Source organism: Grampus griseus, assembly GCF_964374135.1.
Source record: "Grampus griseus genome assembly, chromosome: 1".
NCBI lineage: Eukaryota > Metazoa > Chordata > Mammalia > Artiodactyla > Delphinidae > Grampus > Grampus griseus.
The window spans coordinates 97,058,481-97,082,794 of NC_139017.1; positions in this window are offsets into that span (position 1 = coordinate 97,058,481).

The following is a 24,314-nucleotide window of genomic DNA, read 5'->3' on the forward strand; positions in this document are numbered from 1 at the left end:
AATTTCCGTCAAATCCATAGAGTCGAGGTTGCAAGGGAAGGTTAGGTAGATCTCTGGATCACAAAGCCACTTATCAAAATTCATTGAGCTAAGGAATTGAAAACCTAAGGGGGAATCCAGATCAAATAAATATTAAGACTTTAGTTATTGTGAAATAGATAGGAAAGTGCTCTGTAAAATATAAAACCATGTACAGATTTTACTTCCAGTTATTTTATGTAAACAATGTACATTATAATCCTTTTATACCTATACTACCTCATGCTGAAGGGATAACAATCATTTCCCAAGTGCCCAATACAATTAAACAAATTTATAAATCAAAGAGGGTGTGAGGACAAGGCTCATATTTTCATACCTTCTTTTGTCTCCTGAACAACTCTGTCTTTGTGAAAATTAAAATCCATATAATTTATTTATTTTACTATCACTGCCACATGTAACCTTTCACTTCATATCCCTTAAGCCTGAATGTCTATCAGAGAAGAACATACGTTCTTAAGAACGCAAGCATTGGAAGATAGTTACTTGCACAGCTAGCTCACTCACTCAATTATTAACAACAACCACATGAAAATTACTGAGCAGCCACTGTGTGCTAGGCATTATGCTAGGCACTGGGTAAACAATGCTGCCTGTCCTTTCAGAGCTTGCAGACTGGAAGCATTAACAAGACAAGAAAGAAGGCAATCATCATAGGGTGTGGTTATGTGACAGGAGAAGTACAGGGTGACTTGGGAGCACACGGGAGGGACACCAAGCCTAGACTTCGGTGCTCAGAAAGGCTTTCTTGAGGAAAGTGACTGTATTTAAAAGTCCACCCTAAACTATTCTGGAAAGAATAGGTTATAAACCAATGTTACCTCAATTTATTAAAAAAAAGAATAAATGAACAAGTGAAAAGAAATCACCATGTGGAAAAACAAGGAGGACGGCCCCCAGCCTGGAATTCACAAGCAAATGGGCATGTTTGCAGGATGAGAAGGACTTAGGAACTAGTTTTCTATTCTCTGTCTGTTTCTGTCTCTCCCTCCCTCCCACTCTCAGTCTCTTAACAATCCCAAAGGGATGAGCGAGGAAACTATGAAAAGCTATGGGGACCATGAATACCCTGTAAGTTCTCTAATGGATACCAACTCTACGGAGTTCTCTACCATTTCTGCCCCAGAGAATATCTAACAGCTCAGAACTGAAACATTCCTTGCATTAGTGCACAGCACACTCTGCCACTCTTTCAATCAAGATGAAGAACTGTGTAAAATACCAATACTTGAAGTTAATAGCTAAGATATACTGAGTATTTAACATATGCCAGGCACCAAGTATTTTACATATATTGTGTATTTTAACCCTAACAGCAGTGTGCATTGGTCCGATAAGTATCCCTATTTTACAGAGGAGCACGGAGGGTTACATAGTTTTCTTAAGGTCATTCACTGGCAGAGGTATATTTGACCCTAGATCCCCATGACTCATGAGTCTGAGCTTTTGGACACTCTATGGTCTTCCCAGGCACTAGTATCATATTGTTACTGCTATTATCATCATTATTATGATGAGGTGAGTTGCCATTTTATCTCCCCAGAATTCATTTTGGAATGCTGATAAGGTATTTCTATTCAAAAACACTAATTAAATAGATATTGGTATTTCCCAATATCTTTTGTATATTACCTCTTGGAAAGTTGCTAATACTGCAGAGTAAAGAAAAAAAAAAAAACCTCTCTTGTCTGAGCTAGAAGGGATACATACTGTGGCCTTAGTTATTAATTAAATGTTTTAAAACATTATTTATCAGTGTGCTTTTTCACTGTCAGAATGCCTTAGGGCTCTGCACAGCAGGTCCTCCACAGCTTTCAGGAAAGAGCTGCCAAGAGTCCTTGCCCAGTGTTCACGGCTATATTTGTTCATTCTATTACAGTATATACTATGCCTCTCCTAGTGATTTCACTTTAATCTATGTAGCAAATCATTCAAAAAATATAGAGAGATTTCGGTACAGTAGATAACAAAGAAGCTGAGAATATGCAAATTGGAAATTTTCTGCTGTTTCTCAAGGAAACAAAATATTTACATGCCTCTTAAAAATTGGCCAAAGGGAAGTTGCATGAATGCCAAAGGGAAGTTGCATGAACGCCATTCCCTAACCTTTGCACTTTCTTAATGATTCAAAGTGACAATTAGACATACCCAGTAAAAATATGATGGCATGAGTAAATTTTAGCAGGTGGGCATAATCTCTCGTCTCTTCCACTGAGTCTGTATATATTCCAGTAACTATTTTTGATACACGGTTTGCTTCTCACAGTGCCAATACTTTTATTCAATTTACTCCTTTGTGTTGTAAGAGTAGTGATAAGCAAGGGAAATGTTGAGCTGGCGAGCTTGTAAAATTGTAAGCTAAGGTATTATCACTGAAGTGCATATTAATCCCCATCACACATGTGACCATGTCAGCAAAGAGAAGAGGATCCAGCTCCTGCTCTTAAGTCAATCCAACTAATAGGGAATTTGCAACCTGTCAAAACTTAGCAAGATCAAGCATTTAGACTAAACTGAAAGTTTGGGGGGAATTTATTATTTTAACATTTTTAATAACTGAAAATTGAAAAAAGAACAAAAAGCCCCTTTCTTAACAGGGGATTCTGAATTGGGAACATTCCATTAATAGAAACTTCTACTTAAAGTATGCCATGGAAGAATAAGATTCCTGTGAGTGTGTGACTTATGGACACAATCCTATTCCCTTAGAGTCAAATGGTTAAAACTAAAAAAAATAAAAACCCTATAATGCTGATTAAGCATTGACTAGTATAAAAGCTAAGAAATGACTGGCCACACAAGAGCCCTACATGAATGATGCAAATGATTAAACACCGAACAAGTCGACTGAAAATATGATGATGTCCCATATTACAGCTGAGGGAAGTCAAGACTCTTGACCTTTCCATTTAAGAATGCTTCATATATGAAGCTCTACCTAAGTTACTGAAGCTGGGCTTCAGGGAAGGGGCAGAGAAATCAAGGAGGCTGAGAAGAGATAGGAATCACCTGAATTTCTTCTTGAGTAGTGTGGCTGGTGCCTACATTAGTTTCATACCCTGTCTGCCTCTTTCCTGAAACTCAAATGCACACAGTGGCAACGGGATTAATAGAACCTTGAGCTGTAGGACATGAAAGTGCAATGAAGTATGCAGGAGATCCCAATTGCCCCACCAGTGATGGAATGGAAATGTTCTTCTCCATAGGTAGTAACTACCACAGTTAGATATTTTTCAGATTGCTTTCACAGATCGCATGAGATTTTTATATTTCCAACACAGTTAAAATGGATATCATTAAGTACTTACCGTATGACCAAGAAGACTGACCGTTATAACTTTATAAAAGCACTCCTCATGTACTTATTAAATAAAAGAATGCTTACTTTTTCCCTCTGGGCCTAGGCAATCTAAATTTATGTTTCCTTCTTTCCTCACTAGCAATATTTTCTTATTAAAAGAAAATCTTATTTCCAATAGACCCTTCCAGTGGAAAATATGGGTTCACAATGGAAAAGACCACACTTAACGTATACAGTAAATGTACTATTCTTAAAGGAAGTTTCCAACACAACTTGGTCTCTGTCAACAGGCCACAGAAAACAACATAGTGTTAATAAGTTTAAAAATTTTCTTTCCATTTTAAGACTAATTAGCATATAGCACTTTCATCAGGTTTACTGAAAATTTATACTAGGGAATTAGTTTCATTGAACATTGCTTCATGACATAGAAAACCCCTCCCCCATAACTTCTCAGACATGGATTTAATTAGTTGTTATCTAATAGCAGAAACTTAGAATGTTTTCATTCCTATCACTTCTATCCCATGTTACTGACATCTAGTATTTTAGTTCTATTTTGTTTTTAAATTTCCCACAAATTGGTCATCATGCCATAGAGTTTACCAGGATCACTCCCACTGCTGTGTTGAGAACTGACTGTAAGACATCTGAGGAGAAGCAGTCAGGGTTGGCTGTAATCAGAGAGTGAGATAATTAAACTTGAGATTATGGAGGGTTTATACCTGTTTTAATGACAACTCTACGATATAAGTGAGAAAATTCCTGAGGTAAGATAGAAGACAAATCCACTGAAGAAGAGGTTATTAAAGAAGAGAGAAGCCAAGGCACTAAAATAATACATTCAAATTCTCTTAGATCAAGAACTCAGAGCAGAGTAGTGTTGGAGAGAGAGGCAGAAAGTGATACAGTGATCTGAAATGTTCAGGGAGTAACAGGCAACAGCTATTGAGTGCTTACAGTGAGCCAGACACGAATCTACACAAATACTGACTCTTTTAAGCCTCACACAGCTCTGTGAGCTACTATTATTATCATCATTTTCAAGCTAAGAAATTTGGCTGCAAACAACTTAAGTAATTCACCGGTCACACAACTAATCAGTCAAACTCATATTTGATCCCAAGTTGTCTAGATCGCTAATTATATTCTTAACCACTTATTAGGCTTCACAGAACAAGTGAGGAATAACTCATATGTTGTGTTAGACTGCAAAAGAGTTAGTAGCAGGTGGAATATTTGACATGAGATATAAAACTGGGTGTTCTGGGGGCTATGGGAAGACGATTGGCTTGTGTCGGTGAAGAGCAAACAATCAAGTGATGTCTGACTCCTGACTGGAATGTTCAAAAGCGGAGAGAAAGGAGTAAAGGAGAGGTGGTTAAATTGGTCAGAATGTTCTAGAGTTTTGCAGGGCAATTATGCCTAAATGTTTCTTGTGTACCAAATGATGTCCACGTGCTCTGAGAGAGCCAATGTCAAGTTGACACATAGCATGCCACAGAAAACCATTCAAAGGGACTCCAGAAGGAACTGAATGAAAAGGCAAAGAGAGCATCACTTGTCAATGAGAATGCAAGTGAACAGTCCACAGAGCTGGGGGGTAGAGCTGAGTTCTCTGATTAATCCATAAAAGTACTCCAGGATAAGCTCTAAACATTCGCTTAGACACAGAGAGAGTGATGGTGCCAGGCAAGTCAGAACTTTCCTGTCCCAGATCCTCTCAACTTTCATTCCTTCCTCCAACTCCCTTCCCAGGACACAGAAACCACAGAATGGAAGGTGAAAAAGAAACCAATCACAATCCCTGCCCAGAACATAGGCTTGCCGCCTACAGCAGGCTTGAGCTTTGAACAAAAACTGAAGTGTTGATTATTCTATGGGAAGGTACATTATAATTTCTGGAGTAACTTAAAATGACTCTAACATTTGTTATCTAAAAGTAATTAGAAAAGACACTGACTCAAATTTTCAATGAAGGTGAGGGGAAGAACTTCCCTTACCAAAATAAATAATAAAAGGACAGGGAGAGAAAACAAGAAAGACGCTACATGATTACACCCCTTGAGTCCTGCTTCTCCCTCATACTAGTTATAGTAGTCCCTCTGCTTTCATTCTTGCCCCCTTCCCATCCATCCTTCACCCAGTTACCAGAGTGAGATTTAAAACAGAAAACACACCACGACAAACTTAAATTTGGTACTGGCATTTCATTGTACTTAGAATAAAGTTCAAACTTTTTCTGTGGCCCATAAAGCCAAACATTTCAGCCCTACCCATCTCTCTGATCTCATATTCTACCACTCGTTTCGTCCTTTTCTAGAACTTGCTAAGTTCTTTCTCCACTTAGGCCTTTGCACTTGCTGTTTCCATCTGCCTGGAATACTCTCTCCCAATTATCTCCATACAAGTCTTCTATGGCATTTGGTTTCTCTGTTTGAAAGACCTCTCAAAGTGGCTTTCTTTAACCACTCAGGCTAAAGAAACTGTCACTGATGGTTATTCAATCTCATATCTTCCTTCATAGTACAACCACTATTTGAAATCATATTATTTATTTGTCCCTTGTATCTCCCCACCTCCAAATAGAATGCAAAAATCTATAAAATCTTGATTACTCTTGCATCCCCAGTACTAGAACTTTGCCCAGCACATAGTAAGTGCTCAGTACATATTATGTAAACATATATTTTGATTTCAAATGTTACATTGTATTTAACAATATTTATAATGAAAAGTTTTTATTAGAGCAGAAAAATTCTGAAAGGAGTAATATAGAAGGCATGGGAACTAGTCCTTTAATGACAAGAAAATTGGCTGGAAATCACACCTCTGAGGCCATGTTTTGACATGACAATTACATCTGTATATCAGTCATAGTTCAATCAGAGAAGTGAAATGACTACAAACTGTGTGACAAAAGACTTATCACAGGAATTAGGCCTTCTGTTAACTGTGGGAGCAGTGGGGAAATGAATGTCTGAAAGGGAGAATTAAGAAACCAGACAAGGGCTTCCCTGGTGGCGCAGTGGTTGAGAGTCCGCCTGCCCATGCAGGGGGCACGGGTTCGTGCCCCAGTCCGGGAGGATCCCACATGCCGCGGAGAGGCTAGGTCCATGAGCCATGGCCGCTGAGCCTGCACATCCAAGAGCCTGTGCTCCACAATGGGAGAGGCCACAACAGTGAGAGGCCCGCATACCGCAAAAAAAAAACCAAACAAACAAACAAACAAAAAAAGAAATCAGACAAGTCACAAACCAGTTAATCTGAGAAACCAAGCATGCTTAGTCATCTAAGTAGAACTAAGTAGGGGAAGCTGATGGAAGAGTCTGGAAAGTATCTGGCGATGAGCCTGAGGTGATGAGCCCTACTGGTCAGTAAGGCAGTTGGCAAGATCAACAGTTGGCAAGAGAGCTAGATCTGAAGCAGAGGAGAGTTTATAGACAAGCTGGAACCAACCAGCTTGTCCTCACTCAGTCTGTTACCACAATTGACCATCACAACCCTCAGAGAGCCCTGGACACCATTCTCCTTCTACCACCCAAATCTCATGCAAGTACCACTTTTAGCCAACTCCAACCCATAATGGAAGGAGATTCTGGGAAGCACAAACCCAGCTTAACCAAGGGAACAATAAAGTGACACCTCAGTGAGTTAGGACTCATTTTACTTGTAGTAAAAGAAACTCAATAGAGCATCCCCAGAGGTACATTTATTGTAAAGAATATGTAGGTTTTTCTTGAAACACAGATGTAGGAAATGTTAGAAATAAGGAACTGGAAAGCCCTCTGACCATCTCTAACTCTGTTTCTCTCTGTGCGTCTTCAGTCTTTTTGCAAAAGAGCTTCTACTTCTCCTTTCATGCGGTACTAAACTTGATCTGAGTTTGCCTCACATACGTAAGCCACATGAAAAGCAATTGATCTCTCCTTCTCTATCTCCCACTCTCCCTCTCAATTTCAAATTCTCAGGGAAACACCTCTGGATTTACCTACATTACCTACATACCAACCACTAATCCAAGCAATACTGGCCACTGAGGAGGGTTTATTAAATAAAATAGGTGCCGGGAACCCATGGCTCTTCTCATGTACAAAAGGAACAGATAGTACTCAGAAAATGACAAAAGAAATGTGATAAGTATCTAAAAAGGGTGAGTACCTATTAATATGTAAATACTGGTTTGAATATTGCATACATGGGACAGCATTTATATATCTGATAAAATAACATGTTATGAACCTTTTTGTAGTTTTTTTCTGCAAAATAAATAAAATTTCAAGTTTACATTTTGTGCTCCTTTCTATACCTAGATGGCAATTGTAAATATTTGTCATTAAAAGAGAAAAAAACATAATTGGACTCCAAAATAAGTACAACTGAGATTCCAAAATGGGATAGAGAGGTGAGCAGAGCTGAAGGTGCAAGCCAGATGAGCTTTTGGTTCAGAAAAAGACCTAATAGGGCTGGAAGTTTCTGAGGGACAATGAGTACTCACAGTGCCTTACGTTAGGAGACAGAACAGGCCTACTGCTTAAACCAGTGGCCGCAAAGGAGCCTCTTTGTTCTAGAAAGAAATCTAAAAACATTCTGCGTCCTGTTAGATATTCCATGAACATGTTGCCAGAGATATCCTCACGACAGAACCTAAAAAAATACTCCTACTGGCTTAAAGACGGGTGACATGAGGCCACCTTCTGAACCGGTGGCCCTATGAGAGGCAAGTCAAAGCAATAGGTACAGGAGAGTGAGATTTAGAGAAAGAGGGTAGTGGGAAGTAAAGAGAAAGAGAATTTCCTATTTAAATGAGCCTAAAACCCATAATTACATGAACAAAAAATAGAGTTCTTAGAAAGAAATTCGAGTCAACAAAATTAACTCAAAATTTAATGCAGACCGGAGGAAATAAAAATAATATAACAGAGTTACAAAGTGTTTTAAATGAATGAGTAAAACAAAGAAATAAATGCAAGAATAACATGTGAAAAAGAAACAAGAAATCCTGAAATCAAAAATGTAAATGATGAAATACAAATTGATAAATATATGTAATAATATATGTATTAGTTTCCTATTTCTGAGTAACAGATTACCACAACCTTATGGCTAAACACAACATACATTTATCACCCCACAGTATCTGTGGATCAGGAGGCCAGGTGCAGCTTATCTACATCCTCTGCTCAGGGTCTCCCAGACTGAAATCAAAGTGTTGTCCAGGGCTGTGGTCTCATCTGAGTCTTAAGAGCCTCTTCAAAGTTCATGTGGTTGTTGGCAAAATTCATTTCCCTGTGGCTATAGAAATCATGGCCACTTGCTTCCTCAAGGCCATGAGGAGAGCATCTCTGCTGCTCCCATCTCTGACCTCTGAACCCTTTTTTAAATGGCTCGATTGTTTAGGACAGGCCCAGTATAATCTCCCTTTCAATTACCATAAAGTCAGAAGATTGGAGACTTCGAATGCATCTGCAAAATCCCTCCAACTTTGCCATTTAGGGAAACATAATGGGAATAATATCCCATCACCTTTGCCATATTCTGTTGGTTAGAAGAGAGTTACAGGTCTCACTTACACTCAAGGGGAAGGGCTTATATAAGGACATGAGTCACTGAGGGCTATCTTAGAATTCTGACTGTCGCAATACAAAACTAAATAGACAAATACAAATTTTAAATTTAATATATACCCACTGTGAGGGGATCAAAATCTAAAAAGATGGGATAAAATGTAGCCTGGATACAGGGGCAGACAGATGAGGAGAGAACAGATGAAGTGGATGATACCACTGAAGTCTTCATCCAGAATGTAGCAGAGAGTTACAAAGGGATTAAAAAGAACAACAAAATGAAAGAGCAGTTAAGAGACATGATGGATAGAGGAATTTCTAATAAGAGTTCTGGATTCTTTAAAAAAGTGATGGAGACACATAATTTGAAAAGCTAATGGTGAGAATTTTTCCAAACTGAAAAAAGAAAGGAACCATCAGTCTTCAAATTCAAAGTGTCCTGGCAAGATAAATGAAAATAAAACTATACCTAAAACTTAAAGGGTGAAGAAATAATCTCAAAAGCTATCAGAGGGAAAAGGTAGATTATGACTAATTTTTCAGACATAATCTGACAGAATATGTATCATCACCAGCAATAGGTAATAAATTAATATTGTTAAAGTGATGGAGAAAAATAACTGTTAACCTCAAATTTTATAACTGGGTTATGAAGACTTTTCAGACACTCAAAGACAACAAGAGTGTAAGTTACAGATTCACACTGAAAGAGCTGTTGGAGTGGTATTTCCCAAACTTTTTCACATGATGGCCTGCTTGGAACATCAAAATAATTGTATGTTCCATGGGGATAAACAAACTAGGCTACCCTCAGCTGGTAACACCTGGTCACCTTCAGAGCCACTGGACCGCCTTGACGACTGAGATCAGTAACACCCAGTTCGTTGAAGCACACCAATTTGGAACTATTAAAGTTATACATAATGAAAGAAAATTGTGCCCTGAAGAAAGGAAGAGATACTAAAAACAACAGTGAATGGATAAATTAATAAAAATGTGTTTCAAGATGTAATTAACTTGATTTTTAAATGAAATACTTTATTAAGTATACTTTAAAAATTGAAAAACCATTGTTCTAGATAACAATACAATATGGATGTATATATATGTGTGCATGTGGTATTGGGTGAGATGTTAAAGGAAAGTGAAAGTGTATTAAGATTTCTGCAACATGTTTGGGGGGAAGAGAGAAGTACTGAATAAATTTAGGCTTTGTTAGAAATGTTTGTATATAATCATGAATGTAAAAACAATTAAGGGAAACCTACCCTAAAATATAAATCGAATACAAATCCTGCCAACCAGCAGAGGAAGTAAAAAGGAATTTTAAAATTTCTTAATGCAAAAAGAAGAAGGAAAAGGAAGGGAAAGGAAATAATACCAAGAAGAAAGTATAAAATAAGATGGTAGAAATAAGCCTAAATATGCTAATCTTTACAATAAATATGAATGCATTTTTTAAAAGAGAAAGTCTAAAATAATTTCAAAACATCAAAATTGAGCTAAAAACCACTTAGAAAGTCAAAAAGAGGTGAGTAGGGAATAATTAAATATTAATTATTATTAGCAATATTAAAATATAATTTAAAGCAGAAAACCATCATAGCAATAAAAATGGATATAACACACAAGAAAAGAGAAATCCACCCAAAAGATCTAATTATCATGTCATAAAAACAGCCTCAAAATGTCTACCTCAAAGACTGACAGAATAACAAGAAGAAATTGACAAAAATACACCTATAAATGATACATTTTAATGTACTAATGTCAGAATCTGGTAAGTCAAGCAGACTTTTAAAAAAGAGATCATCACAATAATGAGACCTAACTACATCATATATCACCTGATACAATGCATAGGGATGAGCACAGGATCACTTCTGTGACGTTCTTGCTCCAAATGTATAACCTGAATTTAATCATAAAATCATCAGGAAAATCCAAAAAGAAGGTCAGTCTACAAAATAACTTCAAAAGGATTCTTCCAAAGTAACAAGATATAGACCGGGAGAAAATATTTACAAACATTTATCTAACAAGTGACTTACATACAGAATATACAAAGAACTTTTGAAACTCAGCAATAAGAAAACAACTCTTCAACAAAATATGCAAATAGTTGAGTATACATTTCCCCAAAGAAGATATATGGATGGCAAACAAGCACATGAAAAGAAGCTCAAAATCATTAATCATTGAGAAAATGTGAATTTAGACCAGAATGAGATATCACTACAATCCAATTTAAATGGCTAATAGTAAAAAATAAACAAACAATGTCTAGTGCTGAGAAGGATGCGGAGTGACTGGAATTCTCATGCATTACAGAATGAAAACAGCCACAGTGGAAAACACTTTGGCAAATTCTTTTAAAGTAAAACAAACACTTATCCCTGATATTTGCTCTAGAGAAATGAAAACGTATGTTCACACAAAAACCTGTCAAGTAATGTTTATAGCAACATATTCATTATCGCCCCAAAGTGGAAACAACTTAAATGTCTTTCACTGGGTTAATGGATAAACAAAGTAAGGCACATCTATACAACCGAATACTTCAGCAACAAAAAGAACAAATTATTGATACATTCAACAGCATGGCTGAGTCTCAACATGGTTGAAACAAAAAGTAGAAGAAATCAATCAACATATAATTCCATTTCTATGACTTTCTGGAAAAATAAAAACTAGAGGAAGAAAGAACAGATCAGCGGTTGCCAGGATTTAGGAGTGGGTGGAGAACTTGACTACATGAGGGTAACATGAAGGAACTGTTGGGGTGATGGGACTGTTCTGTATCTTGATTGTGGTGGTGGCTACAAAAGTTTATGTACCTGCCAAAGCTCATAAAACTGTTCAGAAAATGTAATAATAACAAATGTACTTCATGGAAATTAAAAAGTACCTTTTACAAAAATTGTAGATGAACCAATTACCTCCATTTTAAAGTCAGCACTAAACATTTAGAAGAAGAAAGTAGAGGAGAATATCTTAATGACATCATGGCTTTGCTGATTCAAAAATTCTGAACCACAAAAGAAAAAATTATAAATTACATAAAAAATTTAAACTTTTGTGCAACAGTCAAGTGACTCATTGAGAGAAAGTATTTGCAGCATCTATAAACCAAAGGTTCATATCCAAAATATATAAAAACATTTACAAATCAATAAGGAAAAGCCAAAGAACCCAGTAGAAAAGGAACAAACAAAATAAGTAGGCAATTCACAGAAAATGGAAACAAATGGCTACAAACATGAAAATATGGCTATCCCACTAATCATGAGTTAAATACAATTCAAAGCAGGACATAATTTTTTATACTGTTATGACTGACATAGCAAGACATCTGAAAATATGAAATTGTAGGTCCACGACATGTATATGCCAGAAATTCTGGTTGTATGTACAACTCAAGAAAAGCTTTTTTACAGATGCACAAGGATACATGCATTCATACAATGAAATATTACAGTAGTTAAAATAAATATGTTTATCAATATGAATAAACCTTAAGATCAAGATACTGAACTAAATAAGTACTTACATAATGATAAACCACATATAACAATTCTCTTGCAGAGAGAGGAGGAGGAAGAAAGAGAATTGTCTGTGGATATGTATCTATGCAGTTACAGTATAAAATCATGAATGAGAATCATACACTTATATTTCAGAATAATAGTTATCTGGAGTAAAAGGGAAGGAACAAGGGACAGGGAGGGACACAGAGAGGATTTTAAATGTTTCTGTAGGTTTTTCATTATTTAAAAAATTCTGAAGTAAATTTGGCAAAAGGTTAGATTTGTTAAAATTGGATGAGAGGTAGGGCTTATATTGTTATTTTGCAATAGAGATTTTTCAAAGAAATAACTCACAGAGTTGGAGTTGTACATCCCCTAATGCTTGTTATCCTCCACATTTGAAGTCAATATATCCTTTGGGCCAGAGGTACAAAGTATAATTCTTGCAACCCAGACAGTTTATAAGACCAATATAAAGAAAGAAATAAAATATTTGATTTCCAATTATATTTATATTTTCAACCTTTAATATGGTTTTCAAATTTTTGTGTGTTTCACAATGTCCATAATTGACAGTGAATAGAACATAAACCACATGTGTGGGGAGATGTCATAAGTTTACTAATTGGAAGGCTGATCAAATATTTGGAGACTGCTACTCTAGGTAGTGATTTTTCAGATTTAGCATACACATGTACCACCTAGGGGGAGTGTTTAACATGCAGGTCCCGGGGGAAGCTATGAATTGAAATGTTCTTGTTTCAATTCAGTCAGTTTAGGGTTAGACCCTGAATCTACATTTTTAAAAAGCACCCCACATGATTCTGAGGCAGGTTTCAAAGGACCCTATTTGAAAAACAACTGCTCTAGAACAATACTCTTACAAACAAGTATCACAAGTAAGAATGTGGCAGCTTAATTTCCTTAAATTTCTACAATAGAGTAATCCTTATGCTTTCAGTGACAGAATGTCACATTAGGCCACCTATCTTCCATTACCACTGACATCAAAAGGATATGGCTTTTAAGATAATTTCCAGACAAAGATGTGGGTTTTTGCTTTTTTTTTTCCTTTTTTATCCTTTGAGAGAAAAAAAAAAATTCAGTGGGACTTCCTACACTATGTATGCTCTTTTCAAATATGTTCCATGGACAAAAGGTATAAATGGCATTACCCTTATTCCCTCTGCACTGTGGGCCATTGCAAACATCTCTGTTGATCCTCACAACAGTTTTGTGAGACACAAAGCCTCATGCCATTTTACAGGTGGGAATACAGAGTAACAAGAGACAGAGCAAGAATGAACATGAATCTCAGCTGAGCAGACTTTAAAAGCTGTACACTGCTCCATGCTCCCCAAATGCTTTCCACAGGTGTGAATAAATGTATGCACTGCTGTTCCATTACCACCAAGGAAGTACATGCAGTGTGAAAACTCTATAGAAGTTCAAAATTCCTGCAGAAAGGGGTTCAATATGCCAGGTTCCACTTAGCAACTTGCTACTTTTAATATTCTTGGGCATACTTGGGAACAGTACTTTTTGGATCCCGAATCAGAATTACATTTATTGGGAATCAAGAGACAAGATTTGGAGTACAAGATCTTTCTCTGTGTCCTCAAATCAGCCTGTCTTGAATTAAATGGTTTGCTGGCCCTGATATTCTTAGGTTTCAGCCTGCTCTGTGGGGGAAACCAGTCCTGCACGTTTGGGTTCTCATGGCAGGATCTCTGAAGAGGACTACAGCTATGCTTGTGGGCCTTTGATTATCACCATCTGGGAATTCTGGGAATTCTGAGAATAGGAGATGTATTTATCACCAAGCATTGTGGAGCATTTAATCAGACAAGGTTTTAAAGCATTTATAAAAGCCATGCATAACAGATTACTTTGCTAAATGCTGAAGAGATCATGGTAAACAATACATAATTTTTAAGTTTCTTTCAGACTGTTGGTCGTGATGGATTAGAAAAATTTTCAGCCAAGACTCAGAAACCCTAAATTACTGACCTACTACTACTACCTATGGCTGCTCTTATCTAAGGCAGCAACTTGGAGGGGAAATGTTGATCAAGTGCAGCTCAGATTATTATTATTAACTGTGTCATTATTTTTAAAAATACAATATTGGTAAACTTCACTGACTTGTATCTGCTATCTGACTCAAGGTATGAGAATAATCACTTTAAAATTGATCTTGGGGGGATACATATATATGTAGGTATATATGTATATTATATTTATATATTACACATATTATATAATTAACAAAGCCATATCTCTGATGTGCTTTGCCCTCTAACTTACTAAGATCTGGACTAAAAGCAGTTATCCTTGATTGTTTTTTCCTATTCTCATACATACAAAATGGATCATTTTAGCGTCCATGTTAAGAATGAGTATTCTCTTGTCTTGAATAAGGTACAAGTCAAGGAATTTTGCCATAATTATAACTTTTTAAAAAATATATTTCTCTGAATAAAAGAAGTTGAAGACCCCTGTCCAATAAGCAAGTTCCATAAATCAAAGAACTCTTTGGGAGAAATATGGAGTGCTCAAATTTATCATCATATGCTCTTAAAGATGTGGAATAAAGCTGTAGAATTTATGGGTAACATTGCCCTTAATCAAACAAGTGAAGAGCTGTCTGCACAGAGATGGAATGTGACTACATAATTTCTTGGTCTTTGAGGGAAGAGAATCTTGTCTTCATTATCAAGCATACATGTATTTTTTTCAAATGTCATATACTACATGATAAGACAAACAATATTCTTTTTTTAAAACTGAAGTTCCTCTGGGTCCCTTTTACTGAATTTCATGATACTGTCACAGGCTGTTTTGGATTTGATCATTGGGAGAGAAGTTTCTACTGGCAAAGAAATATAGAATTTTAGAGCTAGGTCATTATGCTTTGTTTAAGCTTAGTTTTAAATATGAGCTCTTTCTGGAGAAAAATGAATTTATTTTATCTAAAATATGCATCTTATGTGCCAGAAAAGAAAGCGAAGGCAGCAAAAAAAAGTTAAAATGTATTGTACCTGAGAGAAATTATACATCCATGTACTTAGTTTGATAAGTATATGGATTCTACAACTCACATTTTCTAACAGATTGCTTATTTTGGAGTAACACTGATTGTTCATTAAGGCTGAAGCAGGAGAAAAAATAAAGACCAAAGCAGCAAGATGCTTTATATTTTATAAAGATGACCTCAGTAATCCAAGGAATTACCTGTTGGGTATGGTAAAAAGGAACAAATCTTGGAGATAAGAAGTCCACTTGCCTCCCGGCCCCATTTTTTTATTACACATTGGGTACCTCTATCTCCCCTATTGATTTGCATGCTTCTTTGCACGTAGGGACTACATCATACTCATCTGTATACCTGCAATAACGCTTAGAAGAGTGACATGTTGAAGTTTTATGAGTAATATTGTTTAAATATAATTAAATAAAATTAAGTGAAAATAAATATTTTAAATTTATTAAATAGAAAACAAAATGAGACAAAATTTACTGTGATACTTAAAGTAGAACAGTATAAAATGAACCCAGAAGATCAATTATTATTGGCAGTGTCTACATTTATGACATAAAAAATAACATTCAAGTATAATATCCAGTTTAAAATATTCGTGAAGATATTTGAAGTCACAATTTTGGTTTACTTTGGTGAAGCAAACATAGCTGTTTTTCTTGCTAGCTTTATAACCATGTAAATCAATGGCAGTAAAAAATTCCATTTAGAAGTTATAGTTTAGCTCTTTGGACTTGTAAAGATCTGAATATCCTAGATGTCTTATTCAAAATAGTGTTATTAAATGCTGCCCAGTGGATGTCATTTTTGCCTGTGTAAATGTATATTTTAAATATACATATGTATTAAATTGTTAAATCACAAGTTGGAAGTTTAAATCTCACTTCTACCACAAACTTGAAAGGATGCTGTCTTACTGTGTATTGATGAGCATATCAGTTTATATTATATGACAAATTGATGGTTATGATTATTGGAGTTGGAAATTTTGACATGCTTTTCACGTAAATATAAACTACCTATTTCTCAAGGATATTATGGGTGTAGAACACATGGAATAGTGAAGAGGTTCAACAGCCTTTTAGAAGTTTATGAAAAAGAAGAAATAACTCATCATGTGCCATACACTGCATTGAATGTTTTATATAAGTACCCATTATCAATTGCATATTTACACAATTCCCAGAGATAATAATTATTATACACCATTTTATAGATATGAAAACTGAGATTAAAAGATGTAACATGAAGATCCCAACGCTAGGTTGTAGATCAGGCGTTTGACTCCAAGAGGTATGCTCTCTGGCTTCTGAGCCAAAGGCAAGGTTGATGTTTGTTTTCTTCTGAAATAAGTAGAAAAAGCAGCAAAACAGGAGATATGGAATAGGAAGAAAACTGAGCACTTTAGATGACATAATGCATGGAAATACTAGCAAAGGTTTCAGTTATGAATGCAGAAACCATGCCAAATATAATAAAAGCACAGCATACTCCTGTATCCACTGAAATTGCTTGCATAGTTCCTGTTTTAACATGGAGTACTAAGTAACAGAAGGCTAAAGGATACATCAAGTAAAAAATATATTTTTAATGTGAAGTTAAAATCAAAGTATTTTACTATCATTACTGATCACACCTGTCAGTCAGATTGAATTTTTTTTTTTAATTTTTCATTTGGAGTTGATACATGAAGACAAATAGCATTTAAAATTTGTTCCGTGGTGTGGTTTCCTTACAGTGAAGTAAGGAAAGCAAAAGTAACATTTCCTAATTTGTATTCATTGAAAACTTATTTCTTTGTATTTACTCCTCCAGATATCTAATGAATACTTATATGTTCTTACTAGGTTTTTTTAATCTGATGTACTTTGCAGAGACTAACAATTGAAAAAAAAAATATCCAGAAGGAAGAAGAAATAAAGGAGGCACTAAAGTCTATAGTTTCCTGTGTTTTTGAACCCTAATGAAGGTACACTCTATAAATGTAGTGTTTTCCATCATTAAAAAAAAATAGTAATAATAATTTAAAAAAACATTTTTCTGCGCTTTTAACCATTTGTGACAATATAGCTTGCTTGAGATTTCTCAATTACTTACTTCTGTTGATATTTTAATATAATGTGAAACTTTTATGTATACTTTCCTTATACCATCTTTGGCCCTATTTTCCTGATGAAAAAATATTATTAAAGTTGGCAGATCTTGACAAATACCATATGATATCACTGGTATATGGAATCTAAAATACAGCACAAATGAGCATATCCATAAAACAGAAACAGACTCACAGACATAGAGAACAGAATTGCGGTTGCCAAGGAGGAGAGGGGGTGGGGGAGGGAAGGAATGGGAATTGCAGGTGCAAACTATTATATACAGAATGGATAAACAACAAGGTCCTACTGTATAGACAGGGAACTATATTCAATGTCCTGTGATAAATCATAATGGAAAAGAATATGAAAAAGAATATATATATGTATAACTGAATCACTTTGCTGTACAGCAGAAAATAACACAACATTGTAAATCAACTATACTTCAATAAAACTTAAAAAAAAAGTTGGCAGACCTTGATTCTACTAAGTAGAACTTCCCTAATCCATAAATTTACAACTATTTAAAAGCAGAGGACTTTGAGAGTATGAATTTCCTTGTTTACTAGCAACTGTTTACTAGCAACTAGTTAACATATGAACTGTAATGATCAGTAGGCATTTGCATGGAAAAGGGTCCCATCCTGAGCATTAACACTTAACAGTTATGAATGGTCACTAGTTTCCATTAGAAAAAGTATTGTGGTCAAATAATAGATTTCATTATGGGGTGGAGAAGGAGGAACCTCAGAAGGAGAAAATCCTAATTTACATACAGTTGTTGGAAGGTGAAGGTGAAAGTAGGTTGGGAACTTAAAAAATGTATGCAGTCACAGTCCCCACAAAAGGTGAGATTGAGCAGTCCTTTCTGTGTCAGTTTCAAATACTTATGGTAATATCAAGAGTAAATCTGTACTATTTCATAAACATTAGAATTAGTGAGGGCATCATTGAGTATTACAAGAAAGAAACTAAGTAAAAGATCACTTTATTTGAAAAACACTTCAATATTTTTATTTATTTATTTATTTATTTATTAAATCTGAAGTTCATTCTTTAATCTCCTCCTTAGGAATATCAACCAGGTTCATCAAAATCTACTATTATTACTGCTACTGTTACCACTACTGAAACAGAGCAGGACCCTGTGGGGCCCTCTCAGGCAGAAATATTTTCTGTGTCCCCCATTTCTTGTGTGTAGGAAATAGACTTCATTTAGTCAGCCTCCTTGACCTTCCCTGAGTTCCAAAGGGCATATTCAAACAGTTGCTTATCAGGGAAGGGAAGGAATGAAGAAACAAAGGAGGAGCAGTCAAGAAAAAACAGTGCAGGCATTGGGCAAGGTCCTTGTTCCTCCTCAAGGAATATACATAGCAATGCCTTTGAGTTCTTCTGGAGAAACTAAGGCCCCCACCCAGGTGGTGAACAGTAACTTCAGGCTGAACACAAGATTCCTGGAACACAGCCCTGTTACCTCACCACCAACCAATCAGATGAAAGTTTGCACACAGTGGAAGATAATGAAGACTGTGATTCCCCTCCCCAAATGATTCTCCCTTTAAAAACTTTCATGGTCGAGCAGAATCTTTGGAGCTGCTTTTTGGACATGAGTCCACCTTCTCCCCAGGTTGCTGGCCTCCTAAATAAAGCAACATTTCTTTTCCAACCAACACTTGCCTCTCAAGTATTGGCTTTTGAGTGGCAAGAAGCCGAACCTGAGTTTGGTAACACTACTGCTACTACCTCTAATAAAAGTACATTATTGATTTCTTATGTAATTTTTATATGGAGTAAACAGAACTCTTTGGGTGCAATTACAAATAAATTTTTTTTGTCTCCCAATATTTCCATCTCAAACTCATTTTGTGGTAATAGTTCTTCTACCTCTATGTAAAACCCACAGAAATCCCCATAGTATTTCTGATCATGATCAAATGATAAAACTATTTTTAAAAAACTAAGTATTATTATGTTTTAGTTTTCAGTTAACTTAATGATACTAGGAAGATTTCAGCTCATCAACAGCTGAGGTGGATAGTTTGATAGGAAATTATGTGAAAGGTTTATTATTATTTCTAATATTTCTAACTTTTTTACGTTTCCTTGGGTTTCTATTTTCGGACTCTTATTTAACTTTTCAAAATTTCTCTATTAAGTTTACCTTACCAAAGGCACAGAACTTTATTACCTTTGTTGAATTTTATCTACCTGTGACTTATGATCCCATGCCAGCACCAAGAGAGCAAAACTAATTTATCAAACCTAAAACTTATACCATTTCACAATGAAGAGAACATTAAACATGACTGGTGGTGGCATTTTTATCAGAAGTTTGCATTTCATTGATCTTTCACCATTAAAGCATAGTGTCATTTACAATGCACTTTTAAGATTTGCCCACACGTGTGAGTGGTCAGATTTTCCACCTGGGAGCACTTTTCAAACCTCATTGTAAGAAGATAATGCCCATGTTGAGAGAGTGGTCTTGCTGAGCTGAGCCGGCAGAGATTACACTTCAGGGCTACTGAAATGACTAGAATTTTCAGGACAGGGTATCAGAGAGGTAGATGCTTTGTAAAAAGGAGCCTCAGAAGTCTGACTGAGGGTTTCTCACATATTGACTGAGGACTGAGGGTTCTTAGCTGAGAGATAACACAAGACTACAGAGTGGCTGTTATGAAACTAAGAGCTAAATGGAGATATGGGAGAGAAAAAATTATAGTTTAGGACCATCTAGAGTGATGAAATCTCACTGGGCACTTCTGGCATTCAGCTGAGATGTGATAAGACTATGACTTAAGATAAAGAGCTGTACCCTAGAGCAAGGGTCATGTCCTAGGTCTAAGAAAAAAACAGACCCAAAGCATAAAACTGACAAAGCATAAAACTAAGCCTGATGAGATCAAGAATACCCAATGGTAATTTAACTGCCTGCCAGAACAAAATTAAATGGCATTTAAAGGAAAATAGCATGATTCAGCCTCATTCTGATATATCATTAAAAATGACCAACATGCAGTTAAAACTTGCTAGACATATGAAGAAACAGGGAAATGTCCCTCAGGTCAAAGAAAAAAAAAAAATAGCCAATAGACCCAGAAGATAACTTAGACAATGAAATGACTAAACAAGGGCTTTAAAACTACTTTAAAAATATGTTCAAGGTCTTAAAATTAAAGATAGACATATGAGTAAACAGTTCAGTAATGTTAGCAGAGAAATGGAAACTATGAAAAAGAATCGAGTGGAAATTCTGGAATTGAAAATACAATATCTGAAATGTAAAACAAAATCAATGGACAGGCTCAGTAGCATATTAGACAATGCAGAAATGATTACTGATTTTTAAGACAGATTAAGAAATTACCTGATCTGAAAATCATGGTAAAGAAAGACAAAAAACAAAGTAAACAGAGTTTCAGTAAGCTGTGGGACAAAACTAATCAGTGAACCCAAAGCTGAATAAATTCAAAGGAAACCACACCTAGATGCATCACTGTCAACTAATGAAAACCAAAGATGAAGAGAAAATCATAAAAACAATCTAGAAAAGAAAGACATATTATGTACAAGGATAACAGTAAATCTAATATGTGACTTCTTATCAGAAATAATGAAGCCCAAAGATGCAGTGATATCTTTAAATTACTGCAAGCAAACCAGATTTCTATATCCACTGAAAATATTCTTCAAATATGCATAAGAAATTTTCAGATAAATAAAAATTTACTGTATTTGTTTCCATGAGATCTATGCACAAGAAATACTGGAAAATGATTTATATATATATATATATATATATATATATATGTGTGTGTGTGTGTGTGTGTGTGTGTGTGTGTGTATATACACATACATATTTATACATATATACACACACACACATATATATGTATATATAGACAATATGGAAATCTGTATGTGTAAGAATGAATAACACATGAAATAATAAATTTTTAGGTAAATACTTTTAAAACTTTTAATTTCTTTTTTTCAAAAAGGACAAGTTACTGTTTAAAGCAAAAACAATAACACTTTATTGTGAGGTTTATCATGTATGTAAAATATATTGAAAAAGTAAAATATATTGAAACCAAGCAGGACCCTGAGGGGCCCTCCCAGGTACAAAAGCCTTTCTGTGTACCCACGTTTCTTGTTTGTAGGAAAAAGGCTTTCAGCCTCCTAGACACTCCCTAGCTTTTAAAGCATGAGCTGTGTATTCTCCTTGCTTGGCCCTTGCAATAAACCTTTCTCTGCTCCAAACTCTGACATTTTGGTTTGTTTGGCCTCACTGTACATAGGGCATACAAACATGGGTTCAACAACAATATGAGAACTGTAACACAATGGATGTGGGTAAATAGAATATATTATTGTTAGATATTTATAGTTTAGGGTAACTGGTGTAATGTTCATTTTAGTCACACTGTAATAAGTTAAGAATGCATACTGTAATGCTTAAAGCAGTCATTGGTTAAAAAGTAAAAAGAGAAAGGAAATAGAATACAAAAAATATTCAATTTATACAAAAAAGCAAGAAGAGAAAAAATAAAGGAGATAGCAAAGACGATAAACTTAAACTCAACCATATTAATAATTACATTAAATGTAAGTGAACTAAACAATTAAACCTAAGTCAGAGATTTTCAGACTGAATAAAAGAAACTATATGTTTTCTACAAGAGATATACTTTAAGCCAACACTTATCACATACCTATGATGTGTGGAGTATTCTGTAACACATTTACATCTCCAAAAATGGTACAATAATGCTATCACTTGGGGAACTTAAAATCCACTTGGGAGGCTCCTTGTTGGGGCTAATGGCAGACTCTCAGAGGGCTCACGCAAAGGAGTACTTCCCACAACTTCTGTTGCCAGTGTCCTTGTCCCTGTGGTGAGGCACAGCTGCCCCAGCCTCTGCAGGAGACCCTCAAACACTAGAAGTTCCCCGAAGAGGGATTGAGCCCGCACCACCTGAAGTGGAAGCATGGTTTCCTAATCACTGGACCACCAGGGAAGTCCCTATAAAGTAATTTTTAAATTAAGCCATGCAGCTGACAGGGTCTAGGTGCTCCAGCCAGGTGTCAGGTTGGAGCCTCTGAGGTGGGAGAGCTGAGCTCAAGACACTGGACCAATAGAGACCTCCTGGCCCCAAGTAATATCAATCAGCGAGAGCTCTCCTGGAGATCTCCATCTCAATGTTAAGACCTAACTCCACTCAACGACCAGTGACATCCAGTGCTGGACACACCATGCCAAACAACTAGCAACACAGGAACACAACCCCACCCATTAGCAGAGAGGCTGCCTAAAATAATAATAAGTTCACAGACAACCCAAAACACACCATCGGACTCAGTCCTGCCCACAAGAAAGACAAGATCCAGCCTCATCCACCAGAACATAGGCACCAGTCCACTCTAGCACTAATCCTACACAACCCACGAAACATACCTTACCCACCAGGGGCAGACACCAAAAACAATGGGAACTATGAACCTGCAGCCTGCAGAAAGGAGACCCCAAACACAGTAAGTTAAGCAAAATGAGAAGACAGAGAAATATGCAGCAGATGAAGGAGCAAGGTAAAAACCAACCAGAGCAAACAAATGAAGAGGGAATAGGCAGTCTACCTGAAAAAGAATTCAGAGTAATGATAGTAAAGGTGATCCAAAATCTTGGAAATAGAATGGAGAAAATAAAAGAAATGTTTAACAAGGACCTAGAAGAACTAAAGAGCAAACAAATAATGATGAACAACACAATAAATGAAATTAAAAATTCTCTAGAAGGAATCAATAGCAGAATACCCTGAGGCAGAAGAACAGATAAGTGACCTGAAAGATAAAATAGTGGAAATACCTACTGCACAGCAAAATAAAGAAAGAAGAATGAAAAGAATTGAGGACAGTTTCAGAGACCTCTGGGACAACATTAAATGTACCAACATTTGAATTACAGGGGTCCCAGAAAAAGGAGAGAAAAAGAAAGGGACTGAGAAAATATTTGAAGGGACTATAATGGTCACTAAATTGACTAATGGTCAATCAAGTCCAGAAAGCAGAGAGGGTCCCATACAGATTAACTCCAAGGAGAAACATAACAAAGTGCATATTAATCAAACTATCAAAAATTAAATACAATGAAAAAATATTAAAAGCAGCAAGGGAAAAGCAACAAATAACATACAAGGGAATCCCCATAAGGTTAGCAGCTGATGTTTCAGCAGAAACTCTGCAAGCCAGAAGGGAGTGGCATGACATATTTAAAGTGATGAAAGGGATAAGACTACAACCAAGATTACTCTACCCAGCAAGGATCTCAATCAGATTCAATGGAGAAATTAAAACTTTTACGGACAAGCAGAAGTTAAGAGAATTCAGCACCACCAAACCAGCTATATAACAAATGCTAAAGGAACTTCTCTAGGCAGGAAACACAGAGAAGGAAAGGACCTACAATAACAAACCCAAAACAATTAAGAAAATGGTAATAGGAACACACATATCAATAATAACCTTTAATGTAAATGGATTAAATGCCCTAACCAAAAGACACAGACTAGCTGAAGGCAAACAAAACAAGACCATATATATGCTGTCTACAAGAGACACACTTGAGACATAGGGACACATACAGACTGAAAGTGCGGGGATGGAAAAAGATATTCCATGCAAATGGAAATCCAAAGAAAGCTGGAGTAGCAATTCTCATATCAGACAAAATAGACTTTAAAA